Source organism: Neopsephotus bourkii, unplaced genomic scaffold (genome assembly GCF_033783945.1).
Source record: "Neopsephotus bourkii isolate Nb327-2 ecotype Australia unplaced genomic scaffold, CSIRO-AGI_Nbou_v1 NB_1505, whole genome shotgun sequence".
NCBI lineage: Eukaryota > Metazoa > Chordata > Aves > Psittaciformes > Psittacidae > Neopsephotus > Neopsephotus bourkii.
In genome coordinates, this window is record NW_026901981.1 from 122,647 (window position 1) to 136,125 (window position 13,479).

The following is a 13,479-nucleotide window of genomic DNA, read 5'->3' on the forward strand; positions in this document are numbered from 1 at the left end:
AGTTTTCTCTGGTTTTAGTTAACACAGCTAAAGAATCCCTGCTTAAGCAGCGGGTTGGCCAAGATGACCTCTGGTAGAGCCCTTCCAACCTCAAGCTTTCTGTGATTAAGAGAAAAGGAAGCTTCACTACAGGAAACTATAAAGAACAGGCAAGAAGGTGAATGAAGGTTTCAGGGGCTGACAGCTTGCTAAAGACCTCGTGTTGCATAGGGAAGCACAGGGAAAGTATAACTCAGAAAGAAAGAAAACGAAACATTAAGCATGCAAAAGGATGTCCTTCAGAAAGTGAAGTCACAGAAACACAGAATGGTTTGGGTTGGAAGGGACCTTGAAGCTCATCTGGTCCAATACCCTGCCATGGGCAGGGACCCCTTCCACTGGAGCAGCTTGCTCCAAGCCCCTGTGTCCAACCTGGCCTTGAGCACTGCCAGGGATGGGGCAGCCACAGCTTCTCTGGGCACCCTGTGCCAGCGCCTCAGCACCCTCACAGGGAAGAGCTTCCTTGTATCTGGGATACCAGGAAAACACAAGAACCTCAGCAAACTCAATGTACCTGATTTTCCATGGCAGGGTTTTGGGGCGGGTGCTGCAGGGGTGGTTCTGTGAGAAGCTGCTAGAAGTTTTCCCCATGTTCAATAGATCCAGCAGCTCCAAGATGGACCCACCACTGGCCAAAGCTGAGCCCAGCAGTGATGGTGGCAGCGACAATGTATTTATGAAGGAGAAAGCTGTACAACAGCAACTGCAGCTGGAGGGGAGTGAGAACGTGTGAGAGCAACAGCCCTGCAGACCCCATGAGCAGTGAAGGAGGAGGGAGAAGGTGCTCCAGGCACCAGAGCGGAGATCCCCCTGCAGCCCATGGAGGACCCCAAGCCAGAGCAGGGGGGTGCCTGGAAGAGGCTGTGACCCCATGGGAAGCCTGCGCTGTATTAGGCTGCTGGTAGGACCTGTGTCCCTATGGAGAGAGAAGCCCACACAGAAGCAGGGGAAGATTACGAGGAGCCATCCCCAGAGGAGGAAGGAGCAGCAGAGACAAGGTGTAATGAGCTGAGCACAGCTCCCATTTCCCCATCCCTCTGCACCACTCATGGGGTGGAGGAAGAGAAATTGGGAGTCAAGCTAGGCCCAGAAGACTGGAGGGATGGGGGAAGGTGCTTTAGTTTTATTTCTCATTACCCTACTCTGATTCAATAGGCAATAAATGAAATAGATTGAGCCTGTTTTGCCCATTATGGCAATTGCTGAGTGATCCCCCCCTGCCCTTACCTCAATCCACAGACCTTTCCTTGTATCCTGTCTCCCCTGTCCAGCTCAGGAGGGCAGTGACAGAGCAGCTTTGGTGGGACCTGGTCAACCCACCACTAAAAACACTGAGGACTGATGTGGCAGGAGACAGCTTTATCAAACACACTGACAGTGAGAAGCTTATCAGGAAGTCTGCTGGGCTGAGAGGTGATAGAAAGGTACAAGATTCAACAAGTGACAGCCATGGGGGGGGGGAAAGAACCTCAAAACTCCTTTCTTTGCCACAGGAAAACCCAAACGAATTCACCATTCAGTATGGAACAGTTTAGGGGCCTTCCAGCCTGCAGAGAGGACAAGGAGAGGGGACAAAGCCCATCAGGGATAAACTACCCAGGAGAACAGGGATTCAGCCACATTCCCAAGGAAACCAGGATGCCAAGTGATGGGCTGCAGTATGCAGGACACACACAGGAGGGCTCTGAAGCAGCTCTGATGAATGGCACATTGGGAGTCCCTGGAAGTTAGCAACAGCTCTTGAAGCAAACGCAGCTGGAGTGCAGGAAGGAGGAAGGTGTTATTAATCACCAGTTCATGGCCATGCTGAGAACAGAGCTGTTTATACACACACAAAGCAGTAAACTGCTGTACAGGTCTGTAGTTAAGACCCCTCTCATTAAGCTTCACAATAAGGATACAGTATGAGGTCTATTAAAGACAAAGCATTAAGTGCATCAAAGTAGTTATCCTCAGCCCCTTCCTTCCCGCTATTATACAGCATGAGAGAAAATGGAACATGAAATTCAAGTGCATTAATGCAAGGCTCTGTGTTGAGACAAAAAATAGCTGACTCCACACAGAAAATGATGGGTTCCAATTTAGTTCTTCCTGATTAGGAAAGACCTTGGAGTCACTGTAGATAGCTTCCTGAAAGTGCAGTTTCCACAGGGCTTCGTAACAGGAGCACTGGAAAAGCCAACAGGGTTTCAGGAGTAATTAGGAAGGGGACAGACACAGCGTGAGGAAGCAGCAGGGTGACACTGCACGTTCCTATCCTGGACTCTGCTGGTTTGGACATCATCATGGAAAGGGGGAAACACAGGGAAAGAGCAGGGAAAATGGGACTTATGGAGCAGCTTGCACGTGGGGAGAGATGGATCTGAGCAGATTCCTCGGCCTGGAAAAGGAAGGACTGCAGGGAGATGGGTTCAAACTGAAACAGGGGAAGTTCAGGTCAGATGTAAGGAAGAAGTTCTTTACTGTGAGGGTGCTGAGGCGCTGGCACAGCTTGCACAGAGAAGTTGTGAATGCTCCATCCCTGGCAGTGTTCAAGGCCAGCCTGGACAGAGCCTTGGGGGACATGATCTAGTGTGAGGTGACCCTGCCTATGGCAGGGGGTTGGACCTGGATGATCCTAAGGTTGTTTCCAACCCAAACCATTCCATGATTCTATGAGACTGGATATACAGAAGCACTACACGAGCCAAGAGACAGGTACCACACAAACACCCTGAAACAAGCATTAGCTTTCTTCTCCAGGTGAGTACATACCCTGCGTAATGCACAGCTCTTGGACAGCAAAGACAACAGGGTTGACACAGGATTAATCCATGGAAGCAAACACGGGGCTGTGGCTCCGGGCTCCCTAACTGCAGGCTGCTGGAAGTGTCCATGATTATGCCATGTGGAGCAGAACAACATTCCCTTTTCTTCCATGCTTCCCTAAGCTGCAGCTGCAGGCTACCATCAGGAAGAAACAGCTTTATGCTACAGGTCCTTTTGATTTCACCCAGTTTCCTTAACACCACATTAAATGTTTGCTACGTTAATGTTAGAAAACAAGCAACAATTCTATTGCTAAGGTAATCACCCCCACTTCATCATCTAAACCCAGTGCAGATTTAGGATTGTGAGATTTATTCAATTGCTTAATTTCCATTACTTAACATTGTTTTTCCATATACTGGCAATGCAGAGAGAGATGAAAAGTTAAGTACCAACCACGCTGCTTTTGGAAGAACTCATAAAATGCAAGTGTTATGCTGTGAATGAAGGGGGTTTGGTCCTTTTAAACATTCAGGCATCCAAACAGGGCTTTCTCAAAGGTGAAATTCCAGATCCACAGCCTGATGATGTATCTTACACAGGAAATCATCCATTCCTCCAGCAATTTCTTACTGTAACCCCACATTCCCAGTGAATTGACTACAAACTGAGCTGTGCCCCATGCAGAAGCAGATGTACCCACTTCTGGCAGGACTCAGTGCCATTTCAGCACTTCTTTCCATAGGGATCTGTGCTGGGATCTGCTCCCAGCACTTATCAATGAATTGAGAATTGACATGAAAAGGGCTCAGCAGTGATGACAACGTCTGTTGATGATATGAGGTTATCCACAGTACCAAAGACAGTAGATGAGTAGGACGAACTGAGGAAGGACTGGGCACGGATCACTGACTGGACAATACAACACAGCAGTGAAATTCATAAAGCACCTCAAAGTTAAGCATGAAGCAGGATATCTGGAGAAGGGGAAAGTGGTCCTGACTTCACTTACGGGTCAACAGGATCTGAACTGACTCTTAACACGTGGAGATAGCAGACAGGGATGAATTACATCTCTCCCAGTAGAAGCAGTGTATTTTAAACGGAGTTCAGGTTCAAAACCTAACAGAAGAATCCGGTTCCTCACTCAACAGGGAGCTATGTCAGTTAAGCTGTGGAACCATGACATTACCCTTCCTAATACTCCTCATGGCTTGAAAGGGAGATTTCACAAGCTCTCAAGACAAGGCCAGTAAATATCATAAAAGAAGATCTCCAGCTCGGTAAATCCAGGTCCTACACATCTGGAGATTGAATAGCATTAAGGAGGATCATGTATTCTCATTCTATTCCTGTGCTCCTCAGTTGCCCCCCTTTGGCCATTGCTGGCCATTGCTCACCTACTGCTCTAGATGAGTATAGAAGAACCACTGCTCTTCTACTCCTACAATCATATTGTCTAACATGGGTATAATAACCCCAACAACTAAGTGTTAGCACCTCTTCTTGCCTGTTACAGATACCCAAATGTTCATTGTGGATAGCAGTTTAAAGCCACATTCCACCTCTACCAGATATAATGTTGTCATTCTTAAGTCTTACTTTTATTTTCAATAGCAGGAAGAGGAAAAAGACATACAACCTAACATAAGGAATTCAAATTACAAAGAGAGAGATGTGAATAGATTAATACAAGCAATTCTACTTCTAAAAGTAGTATTTTATTAGTTACTTCACTGATTCCCAAGGCTAAACCAGTCCCAGAATGGTAATAAAGCAGACTGACCTTTTCATTCTATTCTGGACTTCCTGAACTACACTGAGAAAGCACATCCAAAATGCACAGCACTAATAGCTGGTGGGGAGAAAGGTATCTCATAACTAAGCATCAGGTCCATCATCTAGTAGGTAGCTCTATCCACTGAAACAGCAATGCTGATCTGATGCCCGTAAACCACTCACCCACCTGAGTATGGTCAAACTGTTCTCTCATTTTCAAAGGGTGTTGGAACTGCTGTCACTCACTGCTCTGAGCAGTGACTAGGCACTTGGATGGATACAAACAATACACCGGAGTACAATGTGGTTTACTCAACTTCCATGGGTTTACAGTGCTCCTGATAGGCAGAACTTGTGTCTTGTGTTGATGCATGTGGAACACGATCGTTATCGCTTTGGGGCAAGTGATTTTAGCTCTCTTCTGGTCTCCAATGAGCCAGAGAGGGCTCTAAAAGCCTTAAGATACATAACTTTACATGGTGTCCCAGTGACCAATGTGCCCAGCATCGTTCCAGTCCTCTGGGAAAGTGAAAATCTCTTCTACAACCTGTTAATGGGATGCTTGATGTGTCTGCCCCAAAATCTCCACACATACAGGGGTCAGGTCACCAAAAGGGTCTGATCATTATCAGTTCCCTCCTCCACTAACAGGAAGGTGACTTGCTGTCTATCCATCCCTCTTTCCCTGCGTTTTCTCTCTGTTTCTCCTCTAGGCTCCCCTTGCCAAAAGGAAAACTCCCTTCTGAAAAATCCCACCCTGAAAAATCACCTGGATTTCCAAACAAGAAGAAAGCATTATCTATCCTAGGAAACAGTCCTAGCTTCTTAGCAATAGGTACTTGAATGGCACTTTCAAACTACCACACTGTAACTGACTCTTTCAATAGAGTCGTTCTGACAGTATAGAAACAGAAGAAAAATGGAATCATTATATTCAATTAAACTGTAGGAGAATCACCCTATCACTATTCCCACTTTTTTTCCTTTCAAAAGGACATCAAGCTCCTCAAACATGGAGCATAACGGGAGTCTTCTGTTACAGAAAGCAGAGTACAAAGAAAATATTACTTTTTATGGGTGCAAACAGCACTAATTCTTAACAGCCAAAGCCACAAAAACTCCTTGTATGCACTCAGTCACTTACTGAACAAATCACTGCTCCTCAGCTTCTACTCCCCTTCAGTCCTCAGCCGTTATTACAAGATAACCTATACGCAACATTGGACATCAACCCTGCTTTGTCACTGTATTTTCTTTCACACAGACCAGCTGCCTAAATTTAGCCCTGATGTTTTTATTTCTATTAGGAACTATGAGAACAAACTCCATGTGGCTCTCCAGTATCCTTGATATGGAACCACAGGCTTGTATAGCAAGTCTGGAAAAGCTGCCAGGGTAAAATGTCTGAGTTGGGATGAGGAGGAGGAACATGTGGGTTGTACCAGTAATCAAGTGCAACTCCACTCAGCATGGCAAGCTCTGGATTGGGAATGCAGTGTGGGGAAAAAAGCAGAGATGAGTACTCATATGAGTACTCTAGTTACACACTGCAAGTTTGTGAAGTGTTAGATACTGATGCTGTATCAGTGGTCCAGGCTGGACCAGCGATGGGGAGAGAGATGAGGTAAGTCATCCCTTCAAGAGGGTCTGGAACAGGCAGCTTCAGGGGACTGGTCACCATCTGCTTCAGCACCACCTGGAAACTGAAGGTTCATGATTAGATTCTAACCTACAGGATTTGAGGTAAGACATCACAGAGGCAGCTGCATGGACTTATAGGGGGGGTCCAAGAGGAAACTTCTCTGTGTACGGTCTTAGGAATCCTGCACTACTTCACATGGAATTGGCTCATCTTCAGGTCCTTTCCAACCCTAACTATGCTATGATTGCTACCTGGCTATTACATGAGTCTTACACAAACACACATATATGCTCTTTCACAACTACCCACTTCCATCTCTGACTTACTCAGGCTTCTTGGAAAGCAAAACGTGTGGATCCACGCACACCGACTCCCCCCACTCTACATGCACCACATCTCAGTTTGTTTCATCCTCGCTGTGCTTGGTGCAGATACTTCACCAGCAAACTCCTTTCACATCTGAAACCAATTTTTGGGAGACAAACACATCCTCCTTAGCTCCATACTGAAAGGAACTTAACAGCCTGAAGGATTACTTCAAAAAGAAAATCAATTTGGCAGTTCAGCCGTGGTGACAATGAACCAGTGAACTGGAAATGAAGTACTAAGGTTGCAAACTGCGCTTGTAACTCAGCTGGTACCTACAAGTGTAGCTTCTTAGATTCTCTAACAGCTGTAAAGGTGACAGTGGAGAGGTTCTATTTGTATCCCCTCCAATCACAAAGCTGCCACACACAGCTCCTACTTCTTCTTGGACCCACCGTATCTAAAACACAATGATCCTCTTGTGCTGTGGAAGGGATGGAATGCGAAATCCCATCCACATCCCAACAGAATCCCACAAACATTTTGGCAGTTTCCATTTATTATGTAAAGCCCAGATGGCATCCCAAATATTTCTTCTTCAAAATTTAGAACTTTTTTTTTTCCTTCTCCTCAAAATAAACTACACAAAAGCATCACGCCTCAAATGAACGACACAAAAGCATCAAGCAAGGTATCCAGACTTAACTGAACAGCTATTTGGGCTATGGGAAGAACGCGAATGTGGCTTGCTCCCATTTAACTTCACTGTCAGAAACGAAGAAGGTTTTCTCTATTCAAATACATTTGAATGACTGGCAGAGAAGGAAGATCTAATAAGCAGATACATCCAGGAACATACTTTGAGGAGAACCCTTCCAGCTAGCTAAAGCCTCACATTGCTATCAACTTCTGGAGCCATGTTTCAAGCCTTCAGAAGCAGACTTGCTCTTTTTGTTGCTGTTATTCTAACAGACTTCCCCTGCTTACCTTTTGGTTTTCCCTGTGCAATTTCAGTTCTGAATGTGGGCATGTGGTCTTCAAACTGCTGCTTCTCCAAAGAAGCTAAACCTGGTTATCAATGCAGTTTCAACACCAACTTAATCTCTGCGTACCCTTTAAGCTATGGGATAAAGATCAATCCCTGATTCTGACTGTCATTTTGCAGTGAGCCCACTCCTACATTCCTTTTAGATCTATCACTTCACTGAATGCCAAAAGAAATCTCAGTGTACTTGGCATGAAGGCTGCACTTCCTATATTTATGCTCCCACTAATGTATGCTCCATTTTAGTCCTTACCAGCTTAAAATCATCCGTGAGGAAAGATGCCATACAGTGCAAAACAGTTCGTGCAACTGTTTCACTGATGCAAAATACTCTTCACCCACGTTACCCTTCCATCAGCACCTTTAGCCTTGATTTTCTCTTTAAATATCCCCAAAAAAAGGAACAGAGAAGGATCCATAGTAATTTTCTTAAAGGAACAGTATACAGTCACATTAATGGTGTTGCTCCTACTCCAACTTGCAGCATCTCCAGAAAAGAAATCAGTACTTTTTAATTGTACTACCTTAACTTTGCTGGCAGAAGCACATTTGATTCTTGAAGACAGATGAAAATGAAGTGCTCTCTCCAGGCAAGAATTCCTTATATCTGGCACGGGAACACTCCATCCTGTTTAATTATTCCACAGGTGGTTGCCTTGGAAACTGCCGAGTAGCTCTTGGATTCGAGGTATCCAGCATGAGGAAGCAACAAGCCTTTGTAGCCACGGCACTCGGATTCGCGCTGGCTGCGGCAGCGGGGTGGCAGAACGGAGGTGAAAACCTGAAAGAGATGGTTAAAATCAACCAGGGGTTCATCATACTGCTCAATTCTCCCCAAAACAACAGTGAGGAATGCCCACAGCCCTTTATACCGGTGGATACAAACCACAGCTTCAGAGGAACGCTGCTGATACAGCTTCCCAGCGCTGAGCATCACCTTCGGGAGGACAGCACTCAAACACTGGTGCCGAAGGTGCTCAGCAGCTCAGCTCTGAAGATCAAGCAATATGAGCTGCTCCTCAGCTTGCACAGAGACCTTCCTGAGTGTCTGGTCAAGCAACTGCCTGAAATTCAGTGCTATTGTTTTTCTTTGAATAAAAATAGAGTCCCTATTAATAGCTCTCATCATGAATGCTGAATCACTGTATTTTGTATCATACAGCAAATTGCTTCCAACTTCATTTAGCCTTCAAAACCAGGCAAGTTGTGTTTGCTTAAAGCACAATTAAAAGCCTGGCAAAGCAGCTGATTAATTCTGCATTCATGCAGCTTGTATACAGTATAGAAGAATTTCCCTTTTCCCCCTCTCTGATTTCTCATTATTTCAAAAGCTGAATATTTGGCATCCAAAACCACACAGAACCAAACAGAAACCCCACCACTAAACCAGCCCTAAACCTAATTACATTTCTTGTCATTGGTTAGAGTTATGAAATTCAGTTTTTCAAACATCAGTTGTCTGCTCACATTCACATTAACACAAGAACCACGTTAACAGAAAGCCTTAGGAAAAGGATATTCGCTAAGGCTCTCAGTCATACAGATGGTCCCTCCGGCACCCATAGCTGTAGGATAGGGAGGATCTGTGAATACATCCCAAGCTGACAGTGAGTTCTCAAGCCCTCGCTCACACACAGAATCACAGAATGGTTTGGGGTGGAAAGGACCTTCAGGTCATCCAGTTCCAACCCCCTACCATGGGCAGGGACACTTCACACTAAACCATATCACCCAAGGCTCTGTCCAACCTGGCCTTGAACACTGCCAGGGATGGAGCATTCACAACCTCCCTGGGCAACCCATTCCAGTGCCTCACCACCCTCACAAGAAAGAATTTCCTCCTTATATCCAACCTAAACTTCCCCTGTTTAAGTTTGAACCTGTTACCCCTTGTCCTGTCACTACAGTCCCTAATGAAGAGTCCATCCGCAGCATCCTAGGGTAGATTCTCCTGCTCCGCCTTGCTCTCAGCCTGGCAACGCAATACACACTTCTGGTTTGTGCAAACCAGCACAGCCTGATTTGGCCCCAAGGGGAAGTAACTGCTCATGGGTCTATTCCTGCCTGTTCCATCGTCCTCCCTCCTAGCACTCTGCTCCTGTAGACACTGACAAAGTTAAAGCAACCCTCAGCACCACTGAAAACCCAGCTTTGAACTTACTGAATGAGCAAACTGCATTGCCACCATCCCTCTTTCCTTCCTTCTTGAATCACCTGCTTGAGTGAGAGTTAAAACAGGAAGCAATTTTCCTCCCCTCCCCTCTTCATCAGGGACTGTAGCAACAGGACAAGGCATGATGGGTTCAAACTGAAACTGGGGAAGTCCACACTGGAGATAAGGCAGAAGCTCTTCCCTGTGAGGGTGCTGAGGCGCTGGCACAGGGTGCCCAGAGCTGTGGCTGCCCCATCCCTGGCAGTGCTCAAGGCCAGGTTGGACACAGGGGCTTGGAGCAAGCTGCTCCAGTGGAAGGGGTCCCTGCCTGTGGCAGGGGTTGGAACTGGATGAGCTTTAAGGTCCTTTGCAACCCAAAGCAGTCTGGGATTCTATGATTCAGTCCCACCAAGGACAAAGCAGGTTTAAGTAGTCCTGCACAGGCTGTCACCTTCCTGGTGGCCTCTTAATTTCTCTTTGTTTCCTCCTTTTCAGTCACATAACTTGCCCCTTTACGAGCAAGGTTTCTGCCAGATGAACTGACAAGAACAGGCATTTTCTTTCCCTCATTCCCCAGCAGTTCCAGAAGTGAGACCTGATTAATCCTGCCTGGATGCAATTTAGGATGAACCTGAGTTTTCTCAACTGCCTTATCCCACCAGCCCAGGGTACATACCCTTCCCACGTACCTCCATCCTCTAGGAGAGGCAGCCTACATCCCTTGCAAACACCAGGTCTGGTTTGGTTTGTGTCTTGCAGGGAATCTCCCTGCAGAGGTGTCATGCCAGTTATACTGTGGAACACCAAGAACATTTTCTCTGTTCCTCCTCTTCACAATCCCTTGCGTGTCCTGTTAATGCAATCAAAACCCCTCCTCATCCCCAGTCCTCTTGAGGGTCTCTGACTGAGTCTCCAAAGCCTCAAAATGCTGCTTTTTAGCACAAATATTATGTTGCTTTCGAGGAAATGCAGGTTATTCTTCCCTGCCTCAGGTACCTTGACATTGCTTATCAAGCATATCTCACTCTGTACTCATCATCTCATTGTTGCTCCTCATAGGGCAGACAGAACCTCATCTACACTGCCAACCCAGAGTGTTAATGCACCACTGCTCCAGGCCACACCTGGTACATGACCAGCTCCCCGCTGTCAGTCCTTATAAGCCACTGAGCTGCTTCCAAAAATACGGCATTTAGTTCTCAACAGGCATTAATAACTCCCATTCTCACTTGCTCTATCCTCAGAGCAGTTTCATCCTGACATTACTCCAAAGGTTGTGTTACAAGGCTTCTTCTCCCTTGATTTAAATCCTTCTAAAGCCATCTCTCAATAAAATGACTTCTGGAGTTTTTACCTGTAGCAGATGATGGAGCTTCCCTATCCTCATCATCCCATAGCAAGTATTTCAAAGGCTCTAAGAGAGGCTTTGCCAGCATTTGATATATTTTGGAAACCTCTGTAAGATGTATTTATGTTAAACATATTCATTTTAACACATACTCTTCAGATACTCTGTTTCTGTGAGTAGCTCTACCTGTGCAGTGAGTTGTCTTTGTCATACTCCTCCTGCTCAAGCTTCTTAATGCCAGTTCAGTCTCTGCCTATCTAGTGATCTGACTCGGTTCTTGTGCTCCTGGACCATCTTGCTGCTCCCTATAGATAAAGGTTATACATGAGAGCCATGACATTAATCCGATGCCTGACTTTGATCTCCCTTATGTTGTGTTAACACTCATCCCTCCCAGCTGCTATGAAGACACATGGATCTACAAGGAGCTCCACTGGCTGAGCTTGTGGCCAATCCACTGGAGCAAGAGATGTCACACTCCCTGCAACTCTCTTCTAGACAGGAGTGTGCCCAGCAGGTCGAAGGAGCTGATCCTGCCCCTTTATTCTGCTCTCGTGAGACCTCACCTGGAGTATTGTGTGCAGTTCTGGTGTCCTCAACATAAAAAGGACATGGAACTGTTGGAACAAGTCCAGAGGAGGCCACGAGGATGATCAGGGGACTGGAGCACCTCCTGTATGAAGATAGGCTGAGAAAGTTGGGGCTGTTCAGCCTGGAGAAGAGAAGGCTGCGTGGAGACCTCATAGCAGCCTTCCAGTATCTGAAGGGGGCCTATAGGGATGCTGGGGAGGGACTTCTCATTAGGGACTGTAGTGACAGGACAAGGGGTAATGGGTTCAAACTTAAACAGGAGAAGTTTAGATTGGATATAAGGAGGAAATTCTTTCCTGTGAGGGTGGTGAGGCACTGGAATGGGTTGCCCAGGGAGGCTGTGAATGCTCCATCCCTGGCAGTGTTCAAGGCTAGGTTGGACAAGGCCTTGGGTAATATGGTTTAGAGCGAGGTGTCCCTGCCCATGGCAGGGGGGTTGGAACTGGATGATCTTAAGGTCCTTTCCAACCCTAACTATTCTATGATTCTATGACTTGAGGGGATGTTTCTGTGCTGCTGCCTCTTCAACATGTAACTAAACCAACATCCTCTGTCAGGGTCTTCAGAGGACACATCTTTGCTCACCTCCAGCCTCAGCCCCAGTGCCAGGGCTGCCTTCACATTCACATCTGCTCTCTAACACTGCTGTTACAAGCCCTGAGTCACCAAGTATGTGGAGGAGCTGCTGCACTCATCCACACAAGCAGCATCATCAAAATGCTAAAAGCACTGTAAATACCAGAGCTCGGTGTTACTAGAGAAGTGCATAAAATGTGGAATTCCTGAAGAGGGAAGCTAAAAGCAAGAGGAATAAAACTTCAGTAACTCCCCTACTCCACTGCAGCTGCATCTTTCTCCAGGCTTGTTCTCAGTGCAGTGACAGCCTGATTTTGCACAATCCCTATACATCACTGTGTGTCCGAATTCTCCTCAGTCTCCATCCCTGATGCAGGCTCCTTTCTGACCAGTCTCTACCCCATCCTCTGAAAATCTCCCCCCCTAAAAACACACTCAGACACCCTCAGAAAACACATCCCCTCCTTACCAGAGACTTGCACCTGATGGAGAATACAGCAACCAGAACAACAGTGAACCTTCTTCCCACTGCAGTCAGCAAAGATGCAAGTAATTCATACGCCATTCATGAGGCACCTTACACTGGGGTTTTCAGAAGGGACCAACGAAGGTCAGCCAGTTGCCAAAACCTTAATTAATAAGATCCAAGTTCTTAATCCCACCTTTCCTCTGTAGAAATTCACAGACTCATGGGAATGGTTCGGGTTGGAAGGGACCTTAAAGCTCATCCACTTCCAACCCCTGCCACAGGCAGGGACCCCTTCCACTGGAGCAGCTTGCTCCAAGCCCCTGTGTCCAACCTGGCCTTGAGCACTGCCAGGGATGGGGCAGCCACAGCTTCTCCGGGCAACTTCTCTTCCTGTTCAGTTTATGTCACTAAGGTACATTCAGTGCAAAGTTCTTAGTTCTGTTCTTTGCTTCACTCACAGCCAAATCATAGACTAGAATCACAGAAACAGGAATCATAGGCTATCACAGGCATTACCAGGTTTGGAAAACTTCACAATTCCTAACTTTTAAACTGTGGTTTCTTTAGTTATCACTGCTTTTCTCTTAGAGCCTTCAAACTCAGCTATGCACAGAACTGCCACAGCCACAACCTCATTTCTTAGTGAACTGGAATGCTGATGTTTTCTTGCTCATTGTACTTTCAGCATCTGAAGGAAGCACAGAGGCAGCTTTTACCAAGCCCAAGACTTCCCTTTAATGTAATGCTTTGAATGCATTTTACAATCCATATGCTGTAGATCATA

The 13,479-nt window shown here is 46.2% G+C and overlaps 1 protein-coding gene across 1 annotated transcript in view; it reads right to left on the reverse strand.

Moving 5' to 3' along the window:
• Nucleotides 1–13,479, reverse strand: part of LOC133221005 (uncharacterized) — a 128,560-nt gene that overhangs the window by 58,980 nt on the left and 56,101 nt on the right. The gene's annotated exons all lie outside the window — the stretch shown is intronic.